This window comes from Chrysochloris asiatica, unplaced genomic scaffold, assembly GCF_000296735.1.
Source record: "Chrysochloris asiatica unplaced genomic scaffold, ChrAsi1.0 scaffold00311, whole genome shotgun sequence".
Lineage (NCBI taxonomy): Eukaryota > Metazoa > Chordata > Mammalia > Afrosoricida > Chrysochloridae > Chrysochloris > Chrysochloris asiatica.
The window spans coordinates 723,416-745,946 of NW_006408829.1; the positions used below are offsets into that span (position 1 = coordinate 723,416).

Genomic DNA, 22,531 nt, shown 5'->3' on the forward strand with positions numbered 1-22,531 from the left:
ATGGACTGATACAGTGGTAGCAGCAATGGTTTCAAGTTTAACAAAAGTTATGAGGATGGCACAGGACTGGGCAGTGTTTCCTTCTATTTTCATAGAGTTGCTCTGAGTCGAACTGACTCAACAGCTCCTACCAGCAACAGTGATAATAAGAACAAAATGGCAGATCTTTTTCCCTTTGGAGTGTCTGGTTGGGTTGAGCTACTGATGTTTCAATTAGCAGTTGAACACTAAACCATATACCATTAGGGCTTGTATTTCAGTCTTTGTTTGGGTCACTATATTTTTTTAGGTCTGAGTAGTCCACTGAGAAATGTTCTGGCATACATGAATCTAGTGGTAAATCATTCATTGGAAATGAAAATAGGCATACAACTATAAGTATGTTCAGCAATAAGTCTCCTATATTGCCTTGATTTATTAATTTATGCAATCCTATGTTAAATTCATTATCCTGGTATTGTTTTTAAATTGTCATAGAGTTCAATGTATTTAAGTCAGAAGTTACATGCTGAGAATTCTGTTTCCAGTTCCTTTAGGCAAGCCCAAAAATGGAAAGGGTTTTACGAATGGTATTAAGGATAAATTCTAGAGTGGTGTCAGTTAATCAAAGATACGGATTTTTTTTTATTTAAAGATAATATCCCAGAAGTGTTGAATTCTGCACATAACTAATGAAAGACCACCAAGGTTTTCAAATGAACTGATTTGATTATGTAGGCTTTATCCATTAAATGATTGGTAATATATCAGTCATAGATTTATCATTTCCAGTTATCTGATTATTTGCTAACTAGTCTCTTTAGTATATAGAATGGTAACAAAGTAAGCAAAACACTTAAAAATCCTTTAGTATCTGGTACAATATTAGTGGATTGCTTATTTTTGTCAGGAATGTAGTTCAATCACAATAGGATGTATATTTTCTTTGTCTTAAACTTGAATCCATAAAAGCTATAAAGAATACCAAGAAGACAGAATTAGTATGGTAAATGAGTTCTGCAGCTGTGTAGACATCACACACAAATACAAAGCATATATTGGTCTTGATGAGCAAAAACAAAAACAAAAAATCCTTAAAACAATCCATTCATCTTCCAACATGGGAATATATTTTTTTTCCCTTTCTAATAATGATTTTCACTTTATTTTCATTAAATGTTTGAAACAGTAGACACTTCAACATGAAGAGCAGCTGTTCAGATGGCCGGGCACAAAAGAAGCTCAACAATATTCTCAAAGTGAAATCGTAATTATGTAAATGTTAGCTACTGGGATTGTAAGCATGATCCCAAGAGAACACTGGAAAGCTGCCACATGCATTTTAAAAAAGCATTCATATATATTACAAAGTAACTTACATTTTGTCATCCTTTCCTATTATTAACATGTATTCCAACACTCTTCTCTGTAGCACTTTCTTTTATTTGGAGGTGGCTAAAGTCAGGTGGCTGAAAGTTGTTTTAATGATTTCCTTTCATCTGCCTATAATGAACAGCTGCACTAAATTCTGCAAAGTCATCTAGAATATGCATGCATTAATATTCAACTGAAATTAGAAGAAAAGTGTAGCTTCATATTCTTGACTGTCTCACTGCATGAAAACTTTGTTTGGAGGGTTTGGATTTTGCATCTTAAAACATTTTATTCTCAACAGTTATTTTTTAAAAAATGTATTCTAGGAAGAAATAATGATACTGATCATATTTCTTCTTTAAAGGAAAATCATAATTCTCCTTTAAAAAATGTTTGAAGTGTATTTTTGGAACAGCTTATATTTACAGACAAATGGAGTACAGAGTTCCTCTATACCCCCTCCTCTGTCCCACACAGTTTTTAACTCATATTAATAGCTTGCCTATTGTTGTTGTTGTTAAATGCTGCCCAGTCATTTCTAGCTCATATCTATCATGTCTAGGGTTTCCAAGGTGTAGCTGGTGGGTTTGAACTACCAACCTTGTAGTTCCTATTCCAGCGTTGATCCCACACTAGGAGTACATCGTACCTTAGTGTGGCACATTTGTTACAACTGAGAAACCATTATTGATACATTGTTAATCACTGAAGTCCATAGTTTATATGATTTTTCACCTTATGTTTTGTACAATCCTATGAGTTTTGACAGATGAATAATGCCATGTACTAATGTTATGTGTGTGGCACTGTAGGGTAATCATTGGACTGCTAACTGCAAGGTCAGCATTTCAAACCCATCAGCTGCTCTTCAGAAACCCTATACAGGATTGCTATGAATCAGGACTGATACGACAGCAACATCTATCATTACAGTATCATACAGAATAGTTTTGCATCCCTAACTCTCCTTGTTTTCCCCTCTTTGTCTCTCAGTCAGTTCATATTGCAACCACTGGTCTTTTTACTATCTTTATTATTGTTGTTGGTAGCTGCCTTCCTGTGGACTCTCAACTCTTAACAACCTTACGTACAATGGAAGAAAATGCTGCCAGTTCCGGCAGCATCTCCATTATCCTTTGAGCTCCAGACCATTGTGATCTACTTCAGAATATTATATAGTTAAAACCATGCAGTATGTAACCTTTCAGATTGCCTCCTTTGATGTAGCAATCTGTATTTAAGGTTCTTCCATGTGTTTAAGTGACTTGATAGGTCATTTATATAATTAAATAATTTCCACTGTACAGATGTACCACAATTTGTTTATTCATTTACCTAGTGAAGGATACCTTGGTTGCTTCAAATTTTTGGCAATATCATTAAAATTGCAATACAAATTCATGGTGAAAGTTTCTATATGATATATGTTTTCAACTTATTTGTCTTCCAGCTTGCTGGTTCTGGCTTCCATCTCTTCAGATCTATCCCTTTACCTTTTCAGTGTATTGCCTATTTCAGATATTTTATTAGTATTCATTTCGACCTCTTTTTGCAGGTTTTGAAGTGTTTCCAATGCTGTATGTATCTTATTTAATTGTTCCTGTAGCACATTCCTGACTTCTTCCTTATTTTTCTCAAACCCTCTGTGCAGCATTTGGATGCACTGTAATATTATTCTCCTGAATTCCTTCTCAGACAGTGGGAAGTCTAGGTCTACCTCCAGTTCATTTGTATCAGTTACTGTCTCTTATTTCTGGACATGTGCAAAATGATCAGCTGTTTCTTGGGCATCTTCAGTAATTAGGTTTACAATAATTAGATAGAGGAATGTATGTTGATGTATTATTGAACTTTAGGATTGCCTTCAGGTTTGAACTTTGATGTATTATTGAACTTTAGGATGTGATCAGGAAATGGGCTTCCCTTTTCACTTTTCTTATTACTTAAATTAGAGTAACTACAGCAGATGTTAGCTGCTTATCTGGTGTATAGCAGCTGGTATTGGCTCTTCCCTAGATGGTGGGATTTTACAGGGTGTGGTTGCAGCTTGGCTGTATGACCACAATTGCTGTCTCTTCTTGGGTAGCGGAGGGAAAGGTAAAAGGGGGATCAAAACACGAAACAGCAACAGAAAACACACACACACACAAAAAAACAAATTTGGTACTACAGTCTATAATCACATAAAAGTAAAGAACGAAGAGAAGAGAAAAAAAATCTGTAGCAAAATATGAGTATGACTTCAATGCCCCTTTCTCGGCCAGCTGGGGCCATTCTGGGAGACCTGTTCCATTTTAAGCAGTTCCTGTTGACTCCTCCCACTTCCACAGTTCTGGGCCTAGAGATCTTTGCTGACAAATCGTGCACATGAGTAGTAGAACCCTCTGGGTGTGGGGTGGTGTACACTCGCTCAGGCACCTCCTCTAGTCACCAGAGTGGAGGTACCTAGACAGTAAGAGGAATGAAGAGAGAGAGAGAGAGAGAGAAATAATGTTCACACCTGTATTTCCAGAGGATCCATCAGACCTCTGCTGCGGTGGGAGCATTCCTCTGGTCTTTCACCTGCTCTGTCATGCCCAAGGTGGCCGTTTTCAACTTATTCGAATAACTGTCTCACCATGGTCGTGATGTGCCGTGAGGTCGGTTCTGACTCATAGGGACCTTGTACAGGATTTCCAAGGCTGTAAATCTTTACAGGAGCAGAAAGCCTCATCTTTCTCCCACGGAACAGGTGGTAGGTTCGAACTGCTGACATTAAGGTTCGCAGCCTGATTCGTAACCACTGCGTGTGATTATTATAAAGTATGGTAAATCTAGATCCTATGCTTGCTTTTGCAAGAAACTTGAAAATTATCTTCTAAAGTGATTATACCATTTTGCATCCCACCAGCAATGGCACTGTTCCTTTAGCTCCACATCCTTATCATCATTTAATAGTGACAATGTTCTGTATTTAGTCATTCTAATAAGCATATGAAAGGAGCTCTGGTAGTGTATTGGAGGTGTTCTGAGGGAGAACGATGAGGCTTTCTGCTCCCATAAAGATTTACAGCCTCGGAAACCCTGTAGAGGGTCGCTATGAGTCGGAACCAACTCCATGGCACATAACAACAACAACAATAGGCATGTGAAGCCAGTGATGGGTCAGTGATAGAATTTTTGCCTTCAGTGCAGGATACCTGAGTTGGTTTCCAGTCAGTGCAACTCATGTATGAACATCGTCCAATCTGTTTTGTGTGTTGCTATGATTTTGAGCAGATTTTAGAGGAATTTCAAATCTAACAAAGATAAAGAAGAAAGACCTGACAACCATGAAAAAGCTGTACACAAAAATAAAGTAGACTAAAAAATGATACTTTTGAATTACGGTGTTGGTGAAGAATATTAAGTAAACAATTGACTTCTTGTAAGAACAAACAAATCTGTCTTGGAGCAAGTACAACTCTATGCTCCTTAGGACGGAAAATGGCAAGACTTCATCTTAGTTACTTCAGATATGTTATCAGGAGGGAACTGTCCCTGGAGCAGGACATCATGGTTGGTAAAGTAGGGGGTCAGGAAAAAGCAGGAAGATCCTCAATGATCTCAAACAGCAAAGACTTGAGAGGATGCCTCAGGACTAGCAAGTCTTTTGCTCTGTTGTCCACAGGGTTATTATGAGTCAGAAGTGACTTGATGGCACCTACTAACATGATATTGAGTATATTTTCATATGCACATTTGCCTTCTGTATGCCTTCTTTTGTGTGGTTTCTATTTTAATATTGTCCAGTTTTTGGTTGGATTGTTTTCTTTTTATTGAATTGTAAGATTTCTTTTGTATTTTGGACAACAGGCCTTTATCAGATAGACATTTTGCAAATATGTTCTCTGTGGCTTGTATTTCCGTTCTCTTAACAATGTCTTTTACAAAGCAGAAATTTTAAATTTTAATGAAGCCCAACTTACCAGTATTTCCTTATATGGACCACATTTTTGGTTTCATACCTGAAAACATATTGCCAAACCTTAGGTCACAAAGATTTTCTCCTATATTACCTTCTAGAATTTTGTTTAATTTTAGATTTATGTCTCTGAGCTATTTTTTTGGCAAGTATAAGCTAAATGTCTAGATTCCTTTTGTTAATTGTTGTTATTGTTACTGCTTTATGTGGATTTCCAATTATTCCAGCACCAGTTTTTTTTTTTTTAAAGGAGTATCCTGTTCCCATTAAAATGCCTTTCTTTCCTCCTTTGTCAGATATCAGTTGGTTATGTTTGTAGATTTAGTTTTTATCCCTTTATTCTTTTCCATTAATGGATTGAGCTTATTTTTCATTTATACAGAACAAATTATTGTTGTAGTTTGATGTTGACTAAAATGACTTTTATTGTCATGGAATCTTTGAAATATATTTGAAGTCACCTCTTGTATACTTTGGATGTTCCTAGCAACCTCTGACAAAAACTGGAAACAATGTTCTTTTAAAACATTTCTAAAATGCTGTCTCGTCTCTTTTTATGACCACTCAAAATAATATGTTTTTTCTATTTATTATCATTACTTGACTGTTATAATTATTTTTGACTGCTCTTTAACGTTGCTTGCTCTTATCAAATCCATGTGAAAAATGTGTTTTTTCCATATATTCCTTCATATTAGAACACCTGCATAACTCAAATATTTCATTTCTCTTTTTCATTTTTAATGTATCATCCTGGTATTTCCTTTTTTTAATTTAAAAACTTAAGAATATTTAAACTGATGCTTTCAAATGTTTACCTCTAAATATGTTTTCATCTTAAAACTTCTCTTAAATTCTCATTGATTTTTTTTTTTTTTCCTCCCTGCCTCTTTGACCAGGTCTGTCTTTATTCAAAATCTGCTGTTCAAATTTATTTTACTTGTTTGGGAGAAACGCAGCAGGGTTTACGTAGCAGGCTTTTTTCATTCTGTGGGAGGTTTCTTTTCTGCTGGCTTCTTCTCAGCTGCTGGTTTCTTGCTTGCTGCAGCCTTCTTTCCCACCACAGGCTTCTTGCCTCCTTTCTTCCCTACCATAGGCTTCTTGCCTGGAAACCCATTTTTATCTGATTTGATCTCAAGTGCAGCTGCTGCTGCCTTAGCCATTCTAAGTTGGTGATTGCAGGCCTGACAAATAATAGTGTTTCTGCACATGGTCTCAGCTTCAACATGATTCTCAGTTTTTCAGTGGGTTCTTTTCAGAACTCTGCAATGAATCTGCTTGCCTGGTGCTTGGAGAACTCTTTGGATCTCTGGGCTTTTCAAGATTCTTTTAAAGTTTGTATTAATCATCTTGTGCATGGGAAGGTTGGAGTTGCTCTTGAGGGAGGCAACTTTATGCCAAGTGTCATCCAGCTTTCGAAAAGCAACTTCAGTCCAAATGCAATAGCGGCCCGCATGTCCACAAGGAGCAAGTTTTAAAATGTTCAACTTGCTTACATTAAGCAGAGTAATTCCAGGGATGTTTCTGGAAGCCTTGATGATACCATTGTCCTCATTATAAATAATGCAGGGTTTCCTGCAATGGATAGATACCTCGGCAATTTACCATTTTGCCCTTACCAGCACTCATTGGCTGAGAGGCATAGACATTTTTTAGATCATTCTAGGCCTTAAATTTCTTAAACAGTAAAACTGCCTCCTTGGTCTTCTTGTAGGCTTCAGCTTTATCTTCAACCACCAAAGGAAGTTCAGGAACTTTTTCAATACGATGTCCTTTAGACATGACCTGGGCTGATAAGATGGAAGCAGCCAGGGCAGAACAGATGGCTTAGTGCTTCTGAGTCGAGTCTAAGGTGCCAACGACACCAAGTTTTGGTTGGTGCAAACATGTACCCTCCACGACACATATTTCCAAAAAGCATCTTGGTCAGTGCAGTGAGTCTCACCACCTCAATCTCTGGGAATTCTGGGTACAGTTCTGCCAGCACCTCAAGACTCAACACTAGTCTGTCTGATGACCTACTAGTTCACTGATAGCGTAGGGCTGCCTGTTGTTTTTGCACAAATTGGTGTGAACAAAATTCGCTATATCCGGTTGAATGAGAGCTGTGAACACGGCAGGCCAAGTAACATTTTTGCCAGATGCTTCTTCCTTTTCAGAGTACACTGATATCAATGGACGAGCATACAACATGGTAGGAGAGGAGGCTTTAAAGTCTCATTGAATTTTAAAACTCCATGTTTTCCATTAATAAGTATCCAATTTTGAGATGTTATTAATATTTTCAAACTTTATTTCATATCTAAATTAAATAATGTAATGATTATTTCTTTTTCTGTATGCTTATAGTTTATACATTTATCGTTTAGTCCATTTCATTGTATTTTTCTTCCTACTTGTCCTAGGAATCTACAAAAAAATTCATGAAAAATGCATATTATGGAAAAAGCATGTATGGATTTCAAAATTATTTTGCACTAAAATAAACTCTTACAGTTGATTTGCTGTCAGTAATTGTTGAGTTTTTATAGTGAACCTATAAACAACAGAAAAAAAATATTTTCTAGTTCTACACCATCTTCACAATTGTTGTTAGGTTTGGTCCCAAAGTTTAAGCCTCTGTGCCATGATTTTTTTTTTTTTTATTCTTTCCATTACCTGAACTATAGGTAAACAGAACTGGTTTTATTATTCATATCTACACCATGATTTTCTGAGGTCTTGCTTTACTATACATTGGTCTCCTGCATAAATTCCTAGCCTTACAACTATAACTCTAATCCCACTTTTTATTTATTGCTGTTGTTGTTGTTATGTGCCCTGGAGTTCATTCTGACTCATAGCAACCCCATACAGGGTTTCAGAGGCTGTAAATCTTTACAGGATCAGAAAGCCTCATCTTTCTCCTGTAAAACTACTGGTAGTTTCGAACTGCTGATTGTGAGATTAGCAGCCTGATTTGGTAACCGCTACGCTAGTGCCTTCAAATTGGTTCTGACTCATAGTGGCCCTGTACCAGGTTTCCAAGGAAAAGTTGGTGGATTTCAACCACTGACATTGGGGTTAGCAGTACAGTGCTTATCATGCTATGTTGTCGTTGTTAAAGTGCCATCAAGTCAGTTCCAACCCATACCGACCCCATATAGATAGGGTTTCCAAGGAGCAGCTGGTGAGCTTCAACCACCAACATTGCAGTTCAAACAACTTGGCAGTCTGATGCATTAGTCCACAGCACCACACCAGGACTCCTACTATAGACCACTTAAATCCTCTGTCTCCTATGAAGAATTCTTTAACTCCCTCCACTGGAAATAATCTCTCTTCTCACAAGTTTTTAGATTTCCCCAGTTACTATTAGTTTTAATGTCTGTTATTTCTTCTACATTTTACACCTTCAAGTTCATTTATTTATATTAATGTCTTATGTCTTCTACCATCATACAATTTCCTTTAAGAATTAATTTATATTTTTCTGTGTATCCCTAGAGCTTTCATCATGAGTTCTTGAACTTTGAATATTTACAGATTTTTAAGTAATAAATGGTTTGGTTAAGTATTGTTGAGATATGAATATAATTACTAACCATTTTTTCCCACTTTCCCTGCTCAGCCTTCTAAATGGCTCTGAAAACAATAGCTGTTAGTACTCTAATGATATTTTTTAGTGAGGGGAGTGTAGCATTTTTTTTTTTTTTTTTTTTTGTACTAATAATACCCAAGCCATTAGAACACCAAGAAAGACAGCATTGTGTAATGGAAACAATTCTGGAATCACAGTTGAGAGATTCTGGTTCTAATCCCTAATGAGTTGTATAGTCATCTTCAAATTACTTAATCTTCTGGGCCTCAGTTTCCTCATTCTTATAATGAGGGTATTGAAATAGATTATTGCTAAAATGCGTTCCAACTCTTATATTTTATGAAATATATAATTTTTGGCAATTCAGCATGACATTATTTTAGTTTCTTCTCCTTTATACTCCTAGAAAATGTTATGATTATGAAAAATAGTCCCCTTCTCTATTGAATGTGTATTGTGTGTATTCATTCTTGTGTCATAAAGAAATCTCTCTTGTGAATTCTGTTTATGCATATGCTTGTTAGTGTTCCATCAATCAGGAGATTGATGAGGTGGAAGTTTAACAAAGGATGAAAGACAAGTTGTATCCAGGTGTGCAGAGAGGGGTGAGTCAGGAGAACAAGAGAAGTCACAAGGCATTATTAGTTAACTCCAGATTCAAAATATTGTGAGGGCTGTGAAGGAAAGGAGGTAAAACATGGGTGAACTATAAAGTTTAATACTAAAATCATGAAAATTTGGGCACAGAGGATATTTCTACTTAGGCTTCAGAGTCAGAATAGGGTTGCCCACTTTCTTAGTTACTTAGGGAACTTGAAGATACAACCTGCGGCATGGAGTCTATTCAACCCACACAATAGAATAGCTCTCTAGGGTTTCCGAGACTGTAAATTCTTATAGGAGCAAACAGCCTTGTCTTTCTCCTTCAGAGTGGCTGATGGGCTTGAACTACCATCTTTGTAGTTAGCAGTCCAATGCTTAACCAACTGTACCAGTGGAGTTCTTTGGAGGTACACATGTGGGGGAAAAGTGTTGAAAAAAAAGAAGGACATAGGTATAAAACTAAATTAAATTTAGGAGAGAATGTAATGTACTATGGTTTTTTTTTGTACTCATAGCCACTCCATGTGACAAACTAGGACTACCTCAGAGAATTTTCTAGGGAGTTCTGATGTGTGGATAAGCACTGGATCACAAAGTTGGTTTGCACTGCAAGGTTTAAACTCACCAGCTGCTCTTCAGAAACGCTATATAAGGTCACTATGAGTCAGAACCGACTCAATGGCACTTAACAACAATAACAATCTTTATAAATGCAGACCTCTAGGTGTTTCTCATGTGAAGTTACTGGTTCAAATAGACAAACTTTCTGTAAACTGTAAAGTGCTTAGCCCTTGTACCACTAGAGTGTCTCAATGCAGCATAGGATTGGCTAAATGTAATTTAATAGGTGTTAAAATATGTGGCACCTTAGGATAAGCACTGGATTGCGGACTGAAAGGTCAGTGGTTCAAACCCACAAGCTACTAACTCCTAAGAAACCTTACACAGGGTCACTACGAGTTGGAACCAAGTTGACGCTTAACAACAGCAAAATGTATAAGGTGTGGTGCTGTAGGGTAAGTCTTGGATTGCTAACTGCAAGATCAGAAGTTTAAACCTACCAGCTGCACCTAGGAAGTCTTATACAGGGTCTCTATGTATCAGAAGTGGTTCAATGATACTTAACAACAGCAAAATGTATAAGCTATATAATGTAATCCTGATCAGTGACTAGCTAATATTGCTCCCTAATCACATGAATGCTTTGTTTGGGAAAGAGTTTATTGTTGGAAACTGCAACAGTTGCTAATTTTCATGTCTACATTTCATGTAGCATGAAATGTTTATTGTTGTTAGGTGGCATCGAGTCAGTAACAATTCATAATGACTCTATGTCCAACAGAACAAAACACTGCCCAATTCTGGGCCAATTCTTCACTATTGTTGCCATGTTTGAGCCCATTGATGCTGCCACTTTGCCAATCCATCTTACTGGATGTCTTCCTCTTTTTCTCTGACCAAACTTGATATCCTTCTCCACTGACTGGTCCCTCCTGACAATGTGTGGGAAGTAAGAGAGACAAAGTTTGGTCATCCTGGGCTCCAAGGTGCACTCTGACAGCACTTCTTCCAACACAAATCTGTTTATTCTTTTGGCAGCACATGGCACTTTCAATATTCTCCTCCAACACCACAACTCAAAAGCATCAATTCTTCTATGGACTTCCTTATTCAGTGTCCAGCTTTCTCATGCATATGAAGCTATTGGAAATATCATGGCTTGGGTCAGGCACACATTAGTCCTCAGGCTGACATCTTTGCTCTTCAACACTTTAAAAAGGGCTTGTGTAGCAGATTTGCTTAATGCAATACATCATTTGATTTCTTGACTGCTGCTTTCATGAGTGTTGATAGTTGATCCAAGAAGAATGAAGTCCTTGACAACTTCAATCTTTTCTCCATTGACAAGAATGTTGTTTATTGGTCCAGTGGTGAGGATTTTTGTTTTCTTGACATTGAGATGCAACCCAAACCAAAGGCTGTGCTCTTTGATCTCTACATCAGTAAATATTTTAAGTCCTCTTCACTAGAACACTAGCCCACCTGATATTTCTAGAATTTTCAGGGAGGTCTTAGAAATCTGCAACTGCAGAAGCTGGTGGAACATAGGGATACATAAGTGATAAAGGGATACATACATACGATAGTGGGGGGAAAAAGTTGAATTGTTACCTTTCTTTTTCTCTAACCACTGCTTTCAAATTTGTCCTGTGGAATTTGCCTTCCTTTTCCCTGGACAGCATTGGAGGCATAATTTACTAGTGTGCTCATCCATAAAATAAAAAGCAATTGTTAGCAACTTTACTCTAATTCATGACTAACTGATGTGTGTAGAATAAAAACTGTACTCAGTTATGTTTCTAATGGCTGATTTTTTGGAGGTAGATTGCCAGAACTTTCTTCTGAGGTACCTTTGAGTAGACTTAAACAGCTAGCCTTTCAGTTAGAAGTTGAGTGCTTAACCATTTGCACCACCCAGGGTCTTCAACCCATAAAAATAGTTTCATGATCATTCAAATTTACTTTCAGTTTTTAAGAGTACAATGCTGTTGAAATAAGTCTTTTGTCCAATGTGCAATTATTAGTTAAAGTCTCACATTAGGAGAGTGAGGTGTGTGCTTTTTTTTTTTATATATATATTCAGTATGCCTCAATCTCTTTCTGTATACCAGTTCCTCATATTGGAGAAAAAGAAGAGAGAATGGAGGAAGAAGATGAAATAGTCTTATTTAGTTAATACTATTGTATTCAGCTACTAATTGTTTTGGTTACAAAAGATGTTCAAAGGCTGTTCTTCCTCATGGAGTATACCTATGCTCCTTTGGAACACTCCACACTCCAACCATTGGAATACCTATCCTGCAATATTTTGACACATGGGATGTAATCTCTCGTTGACCTCTTACCAGCCATGACATTAAAAAAAAACAAAGCATGAACCATTAACTAATTCTGTGACACTGGCCAAGTTACTAATTATCACAAACTCCCATTTTTAAAATGTACAAAGTGCTTAGAATTTTTATGGCTGGATTTCCCTTGCTTCAGTAAGCAGTCTTCTTGCTTGGATGAGGGGAGTAGACAGTCAATCCTCAAACCTTCCACTGTGTCCCCACTTGACCACTAGAACTGACGCATCCTTATTTTGCCAAAGGAAAGTAAAGTTTTCCATGCTTCTGATCAATATCTCCTAGCTCTACCTTCATGTGTCATTCCAACTAGTTTCCCATTCCAAAGAGAAAAAAATAGAGTAGACACAATTCCCTTAATTCCTGAAAATTTCCCTTGATGTGTCTTCATACTAATTGTTGTTAAGTTCTGTCTAGTTGGTCCCAACTCATAGTGACCATATGGACAACAGAATGAAATATTGCCCAGTCCCATGTCTTCCTAACAATTGTTGCTACGATTGAGTCCATTGTTGCTGGCACTGTGCCAGTCCATCTCACTGGGGACTTCCCTCTTTTTTGCTGTTCTTTCACTTTACCAACCATGATGTCCTTCTCTAGTGACCTCTGATAATATGTCCAAAATTTGAGAGACAAAGTCTGGCTATCCTGGCTTCCAAGGAACATTCTGGCTGTACTAATTCCAGAACTGATTTGTTTGTTCTTTTGGTGATTCATGATACTTTTAATATTCTCTTCCAATGCCATAACTCAAGTATATCAATTCTTCTACAGTCTTCTTTATTCACTGTCCAACTTTCATATGTGTATGAGGATATTGAAAACATGTTTTTGGTCAGGTAGACATTAGTCCTCAAACTAACATCTTTGCTTTTGAACACTTTAAAGAGGTCTTGTGCAGCAGATTTGCCTAATGAAATACGTTGCTTGATTTCTTGATTTGCTTCCATGAGTGTTGATAGTTCATCTTAGCAAAATGAAGTCTTTGACAACTTCAATGTTTTCTCCATTTATCATGATGTTATTTATTGGCCCAGTGGTAAGGATTTTTGTTATCTTTACATCAAGGTGCAACCTATACTGAAGTCTGTGGTCTTTGATTTTCATCGGTAAGTATTTTACATCAGCAAACAAGATTGTATCATCTGTATATTGCACATTGTTAATGAGTTTTCCTCCACCTTGATGCAGCATTGTTTTTCATATAATACAGCTTCGTGAATTATTTGCTCAGCATACAGATTGAATAAGTAGGGTGAAAGAATACATCTCTGGCACACACCTTTCTTAATTTTAAGCCAGTCAGTATTCCCTTGCTCTGTTCCAACAGCTGCTTCTTGGTCTATATACATGTTCCTCATTAGCACAATTAAGTGTTTAGGAACACTCATTCTCAGCAATGTGGTCTATAGCTTGACATGATTTACACAATGGAAGAGATTTGCCTAGTGCAGTATGTCAGTTGTTTCCATGAACATTAATAGTGGACCCAAGCAAAATGAAGTCTTTAACAACTTCAATCTTTTCTCCATTTATCATGATATTATTTATTGAACTAGTGGTGATGATTGTTATTATTATTTTTTTAAATATTGAGGTGCAATGCATGTTGAAATCTGTCGTCTTTGATCTTCATCAAGAAGTATTTTAAGTCCTCTTCACTTTCAGCAAGCAAAGTTGTATCTTTTGCAAATCACAGGTTGTTAAATGAGCCTTTCTCTAATTCTAATGCCATGTTCTTCTTCATATAATCCAGCTTCTCAGATTATTAGCTCAGCAAAGAGATTGAATAAATATAGTTAAATAATACAACCCTGTCACACACCTTTCCTGATTGTAAGTCATTCAGTATTCCCTTGTGTTTGAATGGCTGTCTCGTGATCTATGTACAGGTTCCTCGTGAGCACAGTTAGGTACTCTGGAATACCCATATCTGCAGTGTTGTCTATATTTTGTCATGGTCCATACACTCAAAAGTCTTAAAGTAGTCAATAAAGCACATAGTCAACAAAACACCTATCCTTATTTTAAACAGGCAGGAGAGATAGGAAGTTTGATTTTGGAAAGAAGTCTTTTTCCATCCACTCAATAAATCCTACTCTCTGTTTTAGAATGTAGAGACACTTTTCAACTATTATCTTTAATGTTGATCCATTTACCAAAATTATGAGTCAAATGATGCTCAAATTCTAAAACATATCCTACTAAGGAGTAAATTTCAGATCTGATATTGTAGAACAAGAAGGAAGCTATTCTAATCCTTGGTTCATAATTACTACCCAACTAAATGTGCCTTCAGTTCTATTAGACACATCAGGTTAATTCATGAAGGTTTCCTCTTACTGTTTAAAGATAATAAATCTCATAATTGAGCTTGGTAATTATTTATTTTTTATATTTAGCTTCTTGAATTTTTTTTGTTGTTTTTATATATTATGGGAGCTGTTTGAAAGTAGAGAAGAAATAAAATGGAACTTAGTTATTAGTTATTAGGCATTTTCTTCCAGCATCTTAACAGCAATCAGAGATACTCAAGTGATTTTAAAACACATTTAAAATATGCCAATATGAAACTTTCAGAAACACATGTAACAGAAAGGTTGGAAGTTTGAATCCACCAGAGGCACCTTGGAAGAAAGGCCTGGCTATCTACTTCGCCAAAATCTGACATTGAAAACTTTATTAATCACAATTCTACTAACACATATGATGTCACCATGAGTCAGAGTCAAGTCCATGACAACTGGTTTTAAATACTGACCAGACACACTTGTGGGTCAATCATTGAATTTTCACCTAACATGCTCAGCAGAAGCTTGTGTGTTACTATGATTCTTAACAGATTCCAGCAGAAGTTCCAGACTAAGATGAGCTAGTTAAAAACAATCTGGTAATCTATAGCCTATGAAAACCTATGGATCACAGTGATATGAAGTTCCTCTGTGCATGGGGTTGCTTTGTGTAGTCGTCAATTCCAGGATGGCTAATAGCAATAATGACTTCCACCAAGTAGACTTATTTTCTCCACTTCTTAGTTTTCATCTTGCCTAAATTTTGAGGAGAATAAGGGAAATTACCATTATCACTTTTAAAAGTGTAATAATCCTCAAGGGCCTTAACACGCTCACATTTGTTAGCAACAGCTCTATTTTACCTTAATTTTTGATTTGTTCAGATTGTGAATACTTCTACTTGTTTAAGAAGTGAATACTTGCACTTGCTCTTGAAAAGGCAGTGACTTCATTCTTGCTAACATGTTTAGACATTTTCATGGATAAAACATGTAGATGGAGATTTTGATGACTCCATTAGGGTGATTTTTGGAGAACTGGGCTAATAACCCAAGTTGATAGATTCATCCTTCTTCTTTTAGATTTCAATTTTTGGTAAAAGTAACTATGTATGAGACTATCAAAGATACAGCCTTACCAGATGTTAACAGTTTAAAAGGCATTGCAACATATTTAAAAATTAGTCAATAAAGAAAATAAGGAACAACAGGAAAGCATTGGCATCTTGAGAAGGTTAGTAGCAAAGAAGTATGGAGGAGTCTGAATTCTGAAGAACTGCCACTTTCTTCCCAGCTTTCCTGAAATCAGCTGACATGAAACAAACATTCAATGAATATCCATTTAAAGTTTCTAATACAGGAAGAAGGAGCCCTAGTGCTACTGTGGGCTACATGTTGGACTGTAAATCTCAAGTTTGGGAGTTCAAACCCATTAGCTGCTTTTGGCAGGGGATATGAGGTTGTCCGCTCCCCTAAAGATTCATCATGGAAACCCTAGGGAGCAGTTCTACTCCCATGTGGTTGCTAAGAGTCAGAACTGAGTGGATGAAAATGGGTTGGGTTTTAGTACTGGAAGTACAGCAAGAATGATCCTTAAAAGTAGGAATGGTCAGTCTTCATCTCTATGTTGGGCACGTTATCAGGAAGGAACAACAACTGGAGAAGGATTTCATGTTTTGAAGAGAGTCAGGGAAAAAGGAGAAAACTCTTAATGAGATAGAATGACATGATGACTTCAACAATGGGCTTAAACAAAGCAATTGTGAGAATTGTGCAGGAATGAGCAATATTTAATTCTTTTATACATAAAGAAGCTCTAAATTAGAGCTGGCAGAATATTGTCAAACAATCAATCACTCAAAAAAAAATCGCAAAAAATATGTTTTTAATAGGTGTTGTTGATGTTAGTTGCTATTGAGTGAGTTCCAACACATAGCTCAAACCTATACACAACAGAACAAAGCACTGCCCAGTCCTGCTCACAATTGTTATGTTTGAGCCCATTGCTGTGGCCAGTGTGTCAATCCATCTCCTTAGTGTCTTACTTTTTTTCATCATTCTCCCACTTTTCCTCATATCAAGCCTTTCTTCAGGGATTGGTAATTCCTAATAACATGCCAAAAGTTTGAGAGATGAAGCACCTACCTGGCTTATTGTACAGTGACTCAAAATTACGTTTTCATTATTTAGTGTCATTGAGTCAATTAGAACTCATGGTAGTTTGGTGGTTATGCACCGTGGAGTTGGTTCCAACTCAGAGTGACCCTGTACAACGCTTCCGAGACTGTAAATCTTTATGAAAGCAGAAAGCCTTATCTGTTTCCCATGGAACAGCGGGTAATTTTGAACTGCTGACCCTGAGATTAGCAGTATGATTCATAATGACTACACTATCAGAGCCCCTCTTATGACTCGTAGCAACCCTGTATGGGATTTCCAAGGAGTGGTTGGTGAGTTTGAACCACCAACCTTGTGGTTAGCAATCTAGTGATTATCTTACAGCACCACACCAAAAATCCATTATTGTTGTTGTTAAGTGCCATCCAGTCATTTCAGAGTCATAGCGACTCTGTGTATGGTTTCTGAGGATTTGATGTTATTTAGTGGTGTCAAGTTGATTCCAACTCATAGCAACCCTATACAGGGAGTCCAAGAAGCATCTGGTGGGTTTGAACTGTTTCCCTTATGGTACAGAGTCCAGTGCTGATGCTATAGTGCTACAGTAGAAAATTCGAGGATTGTGGAGATGCAAATCCAAACTACAATGAGATACCACCTCACCCTTGCAAAAATTGTATTGATTAAAAAAAAAGTTGGCAAAGTTGTAGGGAGTTTAGAATCCTTATCCATTGTTGCTGTTAATGGGCTTATGAAATTGTAAAACCACTATGGAAAATGGCCCAGTGCTTCTCAAAAAGCTAGAAATAGAAATACTTTATAATCCAGTAATTCTACTGGTATAAATATATCCTATTGATACAAAAGAAGTGGCATAACTAGGCCTATGCCAAACCTATGTTCGTTGCAGCATTAGTCACAACAGCAAAAAAGATGAAACATCCTCCATCAATGAATGACTACACAAATAAAATGTTTATCCTTTTAATTTAGATATATTCAATGGAATACTATACAGCACAAAGAATAAAGAAGGATATTATGCTAAGTGAAGTGAATCAATCATAAAAGAACAAATATTATACAACCACTCTTTCATAAGAATACAAAAATAGGTATACATACAAAAATCAACATTTTCAGTAGTTTCATTGGAGTCATTGAAATTATTCTCTATATAGAAAATATTTGCTATTTTTGGTGATGGGAAAGGCAATGCCAAACATTGATAAAGTGTGTACAACTTGACCATGGTAATTGATGACAATAAGAAGTACCTGGTATTAAGGGAAGTTTTGGTAAATATTGAAAACATACAATTTTGTACCAACCCTGTGATTTAGATATTAATATCACCCCTACTTTAGAGGTAAAAAAAATTGAGACGTCAGGATCTCAAGTTACATACTCCAAATCACACAGGAAACTGGTGATAAAATTGATTGGTATAATTTCAGATCCCATGTTTCCCTTTTTAGATTATGCCTAATTTCTCAAACTAACAAACAAAACCTCAAACATATTAATGGCATTCTACATTATAAATAGTCACAAATGTATAGTGGGATATTTTGGATATCCCTAGGTAAGGCAAATAGCTTGCACTCTACTGCTAAACCTAAAGATTGGTAGTTGGAGCACAAACAGATGTACGGTGGAACAAAAGTCCAACTCATCTGCTTCCATTTATAGCTAAGACAATGCTATAGAGCAGTTCTACTGTGTAACATACGGGATGACCATGAATCAGAATTGACTCAGTAACCTCCATCACCAGCAACAAATCCAATTTGTGTTTACAAAGAAGCAGTGTGCTCTATGGAACAGTACATGGCATTTGCCACGATGTTTCATTGGATATTGTTAAACAATTCAAAATTAGTTATTTAGAAGATTCCAAGAGACTTTGGTAGTGTAGTGATTACAAATCAGACTGCTAACCTCAACGTTAGGGGTTCAAAATTACCAGCTATTCTGTGGGAAAAAGATGAGGCTTTCTGCTCCTGTAATGATTTACAACCTGGGAAACCCTGTACAGAGTCACGCTGAGTCAGAACAGACTCCATTGCACACCACCAACACTTATCCTCTATAACAGGAGTGGGGAAACTTTTTATCTGCCAAGGACATTTGTATATTTATAACATCATTCACAGGCCATACAAATTTATCAGCTTCAAAATTAGCCTGCTATATCTGGCCAAACATTTAATTAACTTACCTCTGATGTGATGGCTTAGACTGCTAGTGTGGTGCTATAGGATAACCACTGGACTGAGAACCACATGGAAAGTGATTTAAAACCACCAGCTGCTCCTTCGAAACCCTGTACAGGGTTGTTATGAGTCATAACCAACTCCACAGCATTTAACAACAACAATATTATGGCTAGAAGTGCGGTTGCCTTGGCAGGGCCATTCCAAATGATTTTGTGGTCCTTATATGGCCTGTGGGACAGACATTCCCCACCCTGGTTCTATAAGATTTATTGACTATGAGAACAGTAGCAACATTTCATTGAGTCATTATTAAATGCTATGTGCTGTGTATTTGTATGTGTGATAAATGTATTCTCTGTAAACGCCATCACACAGATGAGAGAAGTGAGATCAGAAGGTTAAGTCCCTTTACCAATGGTCATATGTTCACTGCTCTTAGGCCAAACCTTCTCATTCTTTAAGATTAAAAGACGGCATTGTATGTCTATTCAATTGTACATTTTAATTTTTTACATTTCAGTTTATCATTATGGTCTATTGGGATCTTTTTAGTCTTGTTTCTAGCATCCCACAAAACTCCATGCCAGTTATTGAAGCGTGCTATTGGGTATTGGATAACGAGATGGACTGCCCAAGTTGCAGCTTGTGGGCTCAAGCATGGCAACAGTTGTGAGGTTGACCCAGAATTGGAGAGTGTTTCATTCTGCTGTGCATAACGTCACTATAGGTTGTTACCAATTCGATGGCACCTAACAACAACAACAACTACAACAACAACACTGGATAATATCTTTAATGCCATTATTCCAATTGCTGATAGGAATGTTAGCCATATAGATGTTAAGCACAGAGCACTGAAGTGCTCCTCTAGAGACCTCCTCCTACATTGCATCAATTAGTTATTCAACATTGTATGAGTGCTATTGATTTACAGGCTGTGAATTATCTCTCTTTCAGCCTATTTTTCTGTATCTGGCCCATACTTTGTCAAATTATTTTATACTCTCTTATATAACACCTCTGTTGTGAAGATAATCTGAGAATGAATTTGTTGCTCTATGGACTGCTGTGGTGATGATGGTGGAAAAGGGAAGGCTCTGTAAACTATGATGTAAAAGTGAAACCTCTGTAAACTATTATTTACAGGTTCACAGGGCTAGAAAACTCCTCAACAGGTTAGGCCAGTGCATTGTCTTCCTACAGATAGATTAATAATTATACCAATCAATTCTTATATTACCATATGGCTTCATGTTTCTTGATAATAAAATACAGTATCTGATATCTAAACTTTCATAAAGTCAAAGTCTTATAAATTTCCCCTTGATTATTCAGTCTAATATTTGCTTATTCTATGATTCTACTAGATGTTTAGTAGTGGTTGTTGATATTTGTTTAATAACATAAAAATTATATACATGGGAAGTCTTTACCTTCTTTCACTAACATTTTATTGATCTATCAATACTTAGCTTAATTAGACATCTCAACTATTTTTAGTCTGAATTTCAAAATTAATGAATTCCATTTGTTTACTACTTAACTGTTTAAATAAGTGTTTGGGAATCTTTTTATAATGTTGTTTTTAGAAAATAGGAATAACACCTGCCTTGGCAACCAGCAAAATTATATCATGTTTTAACTTGTATATTTTTTAATTTCTGAAGATATCATTAGATTTGAGATTTAAAAAAAAAAATCTATATGATACTTATTGAGCACATACTATTTAAACAGTGACTTTCCCACAACAGATGTTTAATAAATATTTGAAAAGAGCTTTTAGTTATAATGGAATTCTGGCTAATTTTCTCTTCGGTGTTATGTTGTTATTAGGTGCCATCAAGTCGGTACCAATTCATAGTTACCTTATGAATGAAACACTGCAGAATGAAACACTGCCCGATTCTGGGCAACCTCAAAATTGTTGCCACACTTGAGCCTATTGATGCTGCCACTTTGCCAATCCATCTTGCTGGGGGTCTTTTTCTCTGACCAAACATGATATCCTTCTCCAGCGACTGGTCCCTCCTGACAATGTCTCCAAAGTCTGAGAGATGAAGTTTGGCTATCCTGGCCTGTAAGGAGCATTCTGGCTATACTTCTTCCAACACAGATTTGTTGGTTCTTTTGGCAGCCCATGGTACTTTATTCTCCTCCAACACCATAACTCAAAAGCATCAATTCTTCTATGGTCTTCCTTATTCACCGTCCAGCTTTTGCATGCATATGCATATACATAAAGCACACCTTAGTCTTCAAGCTGACATCTTTGCTCTTCAACACTTTAAAAAGGTCTTGTGCAGCAGATTTGCCTAATGCAATATGTCTTATGATTTCTTGATTGCTGCTTCCATGAATGTTGATTGTGGATCCAAGAAGAATGAAGTCCTTAACAACTTCAATCTTTTCTCCACTGATAAGAATGTTGTTTATTGGTCCAGTGGTGAGAATTTTGTTTTCTTTACATTAAGATGCAATCCATACCAGAGGCTATGTCCTTTGATCTTTATCAGTAAATATTTTAAGTCTTCTTCACTTTTATCAAGCAAGGTTGTATCATCTGCATCTCACAGGTTGTTAATGAGTCTTCCTCTGATCTTGATGCCATGTTACTCTTCATATAACCCAGCTTCTCGGATTATTTGCTCAACATACAGGTTGAATAACCATAGCTCAAATGAACGAATTCTTCTATTGTCTTCCATATTCACTACCCAACTTTCACATGTATATGAGGCTATTGAAAACATCCTGACTTGGGTCAGGCACACTTTAGTCCTTAAACTGACATATTCGGAAACATATTTAGAGTCTAGATCCGGTTGCTGCTTTACCAAGGCAGCAAAAAGAAAACTTAATTCTTAAAACCAGAAATTAGATGCTGTAGGCAATGCTAACATTCTTTAAAATTTTTCACATAGTCTCTTGGGCTTGCCTAATACGTTCACCTAATATTTTTTCTTAAATTTTCATCATTTATTTCAAGAAGTTCTTGTCCGGCGAATAACTTTTCAGACTGTTACTACATTTAGGTTACTAGTTTCTCAGATTTGGTTTGAGATCTTTGAGGAAAAACATCCAGGACTTTGCCATTAGCTACTCAATTCATAATGTCTGCTTTAAAAACAATGAGCAAGGAAATGTGACCCCATGCTTGGGAATTGAATTCATGCCAATTGCACTGAAGTGTTACATTCATTATGTCATACCACACACATCTGATAAGGGAAGACATAATACTGTTGGTAAGGTTCTGGTATACAAGAGCTCCATAGGTCAAATAAAGAGCTGTTTTTCATTTAATAACTGAACTATGCAGGTGCTAATTTGGACCATATGTAAGACAATGCAGAAATGTGTTCCTCCACAGTGGAATGGTAGCTTGTATATGAGTCTGTATTAAGAGGAACTTTTTGATTAATTAAGGTAACTCTGCACTGGTTGTTTTAAACCACAAAAATCAATTGACATTACTTTTTGAAAATGGAGCTTATAGGAAACTGTCATAATGTT

The 22,531-nt window shown here is 36.5% G+C and overlaps 1 protein-coding gene and 1 pseudogene across 2 annotated transcripts in view; one reads left to right on the forward strand and one right to left on the reverse strand.

Annotated features, from left to right (window-relative positions):
• The window catches only part of LOC102831324 (uncharacterized protein C4orf22 homolog), a 1,137,236-nt gene that overhangs the window by 641,111 nt on the left and 473,594 nt on the right, over nucleotides 1-22,531 (forward strand). The gene's annotated exons all lie outside the window — the stretch shown is intronic.
• LOC102833611 lies at nucleotides 6,262-7,489 on the reverse strand (annotated as a pseudogene).